Source organism: Triticum dicoccoides, chromosome 2A (genome assembly GCF_002162155.2).
Source record: "Triticum dicoccoides isolate Atlit2015 ecotype Zavitan chromosome 2A, WEW_v2.0, whole genome shotgun sequence".
In the NCBI taxonomy this organism is placed as follows: Eukaryota; Viridiplantae; Streptophyta; class Magnoliopsida; order Poales; family Poaceae; genus Triticum; species Triticum dicoccoides.
This window is the reverse complement of record NC_041382.1, coordinates 632,724,586-632,730,320: the sequence shown is the minus strand read 5'-3', so window position 1 is coordinate 632,730,320 and position 5,735 is coordinate 632,724,586. Positions and strand designations below refer to the sequence as shown.

At 45.7% G+C, this 5,735-nt stretch overlaps 1 pseudogene; it reads left to right on the top strand.

Annotated features, from left to right (window-relative positions):
* Nucleotides 1-5,291: 5,291 nt before the first annotated feature.
* The window catches only part of LOC119358027, a 2,817-nt pseudogene continuing 2,373 nt past the window's right edge, over nt 5,292-5,735 (top strand).

The following is a 5,735-nucleotide window of genomic DNA, read 5'->3' as shown; positions in this document are numbered from 1 at the left end:
GATCAACCAGAGTAAGATCCGCACCAGAGTTGTACGGTAATCCTGTTCTGGAGGTCATGCTACTAGATCATGATGAACCTACGAACTATGAAGAAGCGATGGTGAGCCCAGATTCCGCAAAGTGGCTAGAAGCCATGAAATCTGAGATAGGATCCATGTATGAGAACAAAGTATGGACTTTGGTTGACTTGCCCGATGATCGGCAAGCGATTGAGAATAAATGGATCTTTAAGAAGAAGACTGACGCTGATGGTAATGTTACTGTCTACAAAGCTCGACTTGTCGCAAAAGGTTTTCGGCAAGTTCAAGGAATTGACTACGATGAGACCTTCTCACCCGTAGCGATGCTTAAGTCCGTCCGAATCATGTTAGCAATTGCCGCATTTTATGATTATGAAATTTGGCAAATGGATGTCAAAACTGCATTCCTGAATGGATTCCTGGAAGAAGAGTTGTATATGATGCAACCAGAAGGTTTTGTCGATCCAAAGGGAGCTAACAAAGTGTGCAAGCTCCAGCGATCCATTTATGGACTGGTGCAAGCCTCTCGGAATTGGAATAAACGTTTTGATAGTGTGATCAAAGCATTTGGTTTTATACAGACTTTTGGAGAAGCCTGTATTTACAAGAAAGTGAGTGGGAGCTCTGTAGCATTTCTGATATTATATGTGGATGACATATTACTGATTGGAAATGATATAGAATTTCTGGATAGCATAAAGGGATACTTGAATAAAAGTTTTTCAATGAAAGACCTCGGTGAAGCTGCTTACATATTAGGCATTAAGATCTATAGAGACAGATCAAGACGCTTAATTGGACTTTCACAAAGCACATACCTTGACAAAATTTTGAAGAAATTCAAAATGGATCAAGCAAAGAAAGGGTTCTTGCCTGTGTTACAAGGTGTGAAATTGAGTAAGACTCAATGCCCGACCACTGCAGAAGATAGAGAGAATATGAAAGATGTTCCCTATGCATCAGCCATAGGCTCTATCATGTATGCAATGCTGTGTACCAGACCTGATGTGTGCCTTGCTATAAGTGTAGCAGGGAGGTACCAAAGTAATCCAGGAATGGATCACTGGACAGCGGTCAAGAACATCCTGAAATACCTGAAAAGGACTAAGGATATGTTTCTCGTATATGGAAGTGACAAAGAGCTCATCGTAAAAGGTTACGTTGATGCAAGCTTTGACACTGATCCGGACGATTCTAAATCGCAAACCGGATACGTGTTTACATTAAACGGTGGAGCTGTCAGTTGGTGCAGTTCTAAACAAAGCGTCGTAGAGGGATCTACATGTGAAGCGGAATACATAGCTGCTTCGGAAGCAGCAAATGAAGGAGTCTGGATGAAGGAGTTCATATCCGATCTAGGTGTCATACCTAGTGCATCGGGTCCAATGAAAATCTTTTGTGACAATACTGGTGCAATTGCCTTGGCAAAGGAATCCAGATTTCACAAAAGGACCAAACACATCAAGAGACGCTTCAACTCCATCCGGGATCTAGTCCAGGTGGGAGACATAGAGATTTGCAAGATACATACGGATCTGAATATTGCAGACCCGTTGACTAAGCCTCTTCCACGAGCAAAACATGATCAGCACCAAAGCTCCATGGGTGTTAGATTCATTACAGTGTAATCTAGATTATTGACTCTAGTGCAAGTGGGAGACTGAAGGAAATATGCCCTAGAGGCAATAATAAAGTTATTATTTATTTCCTTATAATCATGATAAATGTTTATTATTCATGCTAGAATTGTATTTTCCGGAAACATAATACATGTGTGAATAAATAGACAAACAGAGTGTCACTAGTATGCCTCTACTTGACTAGCTCGTTAATCAAAGATGGTTATGTTTCCTAACCATGAACAATGAGTTGTTATTTGATTAACGAGGTCACATCATTAGTAGAATGATCTGATTGACATGACCCATTCCATTAGCTTAGCACCTGATCGTTTAGTATGTTGCTATTGCTTTCTTCATGACTTATACATGTTCCTACGACTATGAGATTATGCAACTCCCGTTTACCGGAGGAACACTTTGGGTACTACCAAACGTCACAACGTAAATGGGTGATTATAAAGGAGTACTACAGGTGTCTCCAATGGTCGATGTTGGGTTGGCGTATTTCGAGATTAGGATTTGTCACTCCGATTGTCGGAGAGGTATCTCTGGGCCCTCTCGGTAATACACATCACATAAGCCTTGCAAGCATTACAACTAATATGTTAGTTGTGAGATGATGTATTACGGAACGAGTAAAGAGACTTGCCGTTAACGAGATTGAACTAGGTATTGGAACCGACGATCGAATCTCGGGCAAGTAACATACCGATGACAAAGGGAACAACGTATGTTGTTATGCGGTCTGACCGATAAAGATCTTCGTAGAATATGTAGGAGCCAATATGGGCATCCAGGTCCCGCTATTGGTTATTGACCAGAGACATGTCTCGGTCATGTCTACATTGTTCTCGAACCCGTAGGGTCCGCACGCTTAAGGTTACGATGACAGTTATATTATGAGTTTATGCATTTTGATGTACCGAAGGTTGTTCGGAGTCCCGGATGTGATCACGGACATGACGAGGAGTCTCGAAATGGTCGAGACGTAAAGATTGATATATTGGAAGCCTATGTTTGGACATCGGAAGTGTTCCGGGTGAAATCGGGATTTTACCGGGTTACCGGGAGGTTACCGGAACCCCCCCGGGAGCCATATGGGCCATCATGGGCCTTAGTGGAAAGGAGAAAGGGGCAGCCCAAGGTGTCTGCGCCTCTTTCCCCTCCCCTAGTCCTATTAGGACTAGGAGAAGGTGGCCGGCCCCCCTCTCTCCCTTCCCCTCCGAGGAATCCTAGTTGGACTAGGATTGGGGGGAGGAATCCTACTCCCAGAGGGAGTAGGACTCTCCTGCGCCTCCCTCTTTGGCCGGCCAGCCTCCCCTCCTCTCCTCCTTTATATACGGAGGCAGGGGCACCTCTAAACACACAAGTTGACACAAGTTGATCCACGTGATCGATTCCTTAGCCGTGTGCGGTGCCCCCTGCCACCATATTCCTCGATAATACTGTAGCGGAGTTTAGGCGAAGCCCTGCTGCTGTAGTTCATCAAGATCGTCACCACGCCGTCGTGCTGACGAAACTCTTCCCTGACACTTTGCTGGATCGGAGTCCGGGGATCGTCATCGAGCTGAACGTGTGCTCGAACTCGGAGGTGCCGTAGTTTCGGTGCTTGATCGGTTGGATCGTGAAGACGTACGACTACTTCCTCTACGTCGTGTCATTGCTTCCGCAGTCGGTCTGCGTTGGGTACGTAGACAACACTCTCCTCTCGTTGCTATGCATCACATGATCCTGTGTGCGCGTAGGAAAATTTTTGAAATTACTACGAAACCCAACACTCCTTTTAATAGAGTACTGGACCAAAGCATTAACACATAGTGAATACATGAACTCCTCAAACTACGGTCATCACCGGTAATGGTCCCAATTATTGTCACTTCGGGGTTAACAGATCATAACACATAATAGGTGACTATAGACTTGCAAGATAGGATCAACAACGCACATATATTCATGAAAACATAATAGGTTCAGATCTGAAATCATGGTACTCGGGCCCTAGTGACAAGCATTAAGCATAGCAAAGTCATAGCAACATCAATCTCAGAACATAGTGGATACTAGGGATCAAACCCTAACAAAACTAACTCGATTACATGATAAATCTCATCCAACCCATCACCGTCCAGCAAGCCTACGATGGAATTACTCACGCACGGCGGTGAGCATCATGAAATTGGTGATGGAGGAACGTTGATGGTGACGATGGCGACGGATTCCCCTCTCCGGAGCCCCGAAAAGACTCCAGATCAGCCCTCCCGAAAGAGTTTAGGGCTTGGCGGCGGCTCCATATCGTAAAATGTGGTGAATCCTTTTCTCGGATTTTTTACTCCCCGAACACGAATATATGGAGTTGGAGTTGAGGTCGGTGGAGCGTCAGGGGGCCCACAAGGCAGGGGCACGCCCAGGGGGGTAGGCGCCCCCCCCCACCCTCATGGACAGGGTGTGGGCCCCCTGATGTGGATTCTTCTTCTAGTATTTTTATATATTCTGAAAATAATCTCCGTTGATTTTCAGGTCATTCCGAAAACTTTTATTTCTGCACAAAAATAACAATGGCAATTCTGCTGAAAATAGCATCAGTCCGGATTAGTTCCATTCAAATCATGCAAGTTAGAGTCCAAAACAAGGGCAAAAGTGTTTGGAAAAGTAGATACGACGGAGACATATCAATACCTTGTTTTCTACTAGTGGGACGAGTCTGGCGCATCGACAGTGATCAACCTTTCGCCGTCATCGGAGGAGGAGTTCACCTCCGATCAAGAGGGGACGCTAGCGTATTGGAACAAAGTCGACACCGACTATGTGTCGGACGTGTAGAGTAGTAGTGATCTTTTATGTTTGATCAAAGTAGTATGGTGAGTTTGTGTTTAAGGTTTAAATCTATACAATGTTTAGATGTTTGTTTGAATTGATTTATGCAATATGCTTTCGACAACAATAATTTGTTTTTAGGGCATCTACTGAAGTTGGATGTCTTTGGTATTGTTTGAAAAAAAATTATGTGTTGCAAAATTTACTTGAGCCACCTTTTGGTGCCCTATTATAGGGCACCTATTGGAGATGCTCCAAAGGAATAAGTGTATAAAAGAAGAACATGGAGTAGGATGAATGTACAATTGTATTTGATCTTCGGAACGTGCATTTATACTATAAGCATTATATATGTCCAGAGAGCACGGTTTCACAAGTCATGCAAGCGACGGAATTGCGCGGGATATTCAGCTATACACCATGTTCAGTAGCGGGAAAATGCATTGTATTCGAAGAAGGCAGCCCTTGAAAACGGTCTAATTCAAACACGATACATACTACGCGTGCAATTCTGGCACGTTAATCGAAATTGATATTTCGTGCGCGTACACATTCGCTTGCGTGTTTCTTTCCGCATTAGTATATAGTAACAGATGGCACCTTCTTAACCCTAGCGTTAAAGGTTGCCAAACTTGTTGCGTTTTTTTCCGCATATAACATAGTGGGGCCTCCTTACAGTTAAAGGTTGTCAAACTAGCTTTGTTTCTAACTTCTTATATAAGGGGAGCAATGTCGACGGGGAAATGCACCAGACACTCTCCTTAACGGTTTCACCGGTCCCTCCCCTCTCCAATCACCATTCTCCACCTGGGAAGCAATCCTACTTACGTGCTCATGGCCTCCGCTGGCGCTGATGAGTCGAGCAACGTCATGACGAGCGGCGGCTCCACCTACCGCCACGACGACCGCACGGGCTCTGAGTCCGGCGGGGCGGGCAGCCGTCCGTCGCCCCAACACAAGCGTGTACGCGGCCCCGGCGATCTCCTCTTTTCGGACACGTCTCGTTCGTCGTCGCCGGCTCTGCAGGTCCGTCCTCTCCTCAACACCATCACCAATGCTACACTAGGCAGCACTACGATCCGGCAACGACATGGAAGCCCCAGCCTGTTGTTGAGAGCCCGGTTTTCAAGAAGGAAAACGTTTGGAGCCGGGGCACCGGCGAAACTTTGGGCCGGTCTCCCTCTTCCCCGCGTATTCTTCATCGCAGCTCCGCGCACATCTCGCGCAGCTCGCCGGGGCGTGCGCCGCCCTCTTTTTCTGCCCCCTTCTCCCCACCCC